We start from the raw sequence: 1,250 nt of genomic DNA on the forward strand, positions 1-1,250 counted from the left end.
TTTCCCAGGACGGAGCTGCTGAGGCGCCTGAACAGCGCGGTGAAACAGGAGCGGGTTGAAAACCGGAGTGGGGTGGGATCTGCTGGCTCTGACCCTGGTCCCAGGGTGTGCTGTGACGCAGGCGCCCTGCTGCGAGGAAGCGGGCGTCATTACCTTATCGCTTCCTGGTAGGAGATGCGTAAGAATAAATGTGTGTAGACTTTTAGCCACTAAAAAAAAAAGTTGAATTGACTCTGGTTGGTTTTATAATGGGAGAATTTCAAGCACTTTTCACAGAGGGAGACCTAGATACCTTCAGGTCCTTTCTTCACCGAGATTTCAGATTACAGGCCAGATTCTAAGAAGTACAAAGTACAATCAGTGCCATACTCTCAAAACTATATTATGAATAGAATAATAAGAAAAAGTATGCAAAAACGGAAAATGCTACTATCTGTCATAGGAATACCATCGAAAGGTCACAAAGTGAAATGCATTCAAGTTCTAAGTATATTAGAATTAGAATAAGGAAGATATGTTATCAAATATGGCTAATGTTTTACTTAAAAATATAAGAGAAAGACAGAATTTTGGGAACAAACAGATCTGGATTGGGGTATAGTTTAACTACTTGCCAATTCTGACTTTACCATAAATACTAATTAGTGTTTATTTTTTTAGTAACAAACTATAGAAATGATCCCTGAAAGTATAGTCTGAGTGTTTCTTTTTTTTAAACAAATAAAGATGCAAGAATAATTACCCGAGTTCCTACCACTGTAGATGTAGCCCGTGTAGTAGATGATATTGTTGTTCCTAATTTTTTACGTCCTTGTCACAGAAACTTGTAGTACCTCCCACTTAAGTTAGAGGGTGGGCATGCGATTTTCTCTGACAAATGCAATATTAAGAGACATGGTGTGAACACAAAAGTAGATTTGAATATGCCTGGATTATTTCCTTGCCCTCCTGTACTTCTCCCAGCAGCTACAGGAAGGTGACCGGGAGACATGGGGAGTCCCCGGCCCGTGTCAGAGGGCACAGGTCAAGCAGGCCTTGCCCCAGCTCCCTGTGATAGACAAGCCCGGCCCCGCCCAGACAAAACCAACCACCTTCTAGCCAACTGCACGCTGGTGAGGGGAAACAAAATCTGGTGATACAACCCACTGGTATTTTGAGACTGTTACACAGCAAGAACTGACTGATACATGTCCTCATGACATTTTGTTGGTTGTCTTTTCACATATCTTGCTAGGTGTGTGCCTGTACAA

The 1,250-nt window shown here is 42.3% G+C and overlaps 1 pseudogene; it reads right to left on the minus strand.

Annotated features, from left to right (window-relative positions):
- Nucleotides 1–612: 612 nt before the first annotated feature.
- Nucleotides 613–698, minus strand: LOC114507220 (annotated as a pseudogene).
- Between the last annotated feature and the right edge of the window lie 552 nt (nucleotides 699–1,250).

This window comes from Phyllostomus discolor, chromosome 9 (genome assembly GCF_004126475.2).
Source record: "Phyllostomus discolor isolate MPI-MPIP mPhyDis1 chromosome 9, mPhyDis1.pri.v3, whole genome shotgun sequence".
NCBI classification, from domain to species: domain Eukaryota; kingdom Metazoa; phylum Chordata; class Mammalia; order Chiroptera; family Phyllostomidae; genus Phyllostomus; species Phyllostomus discolor.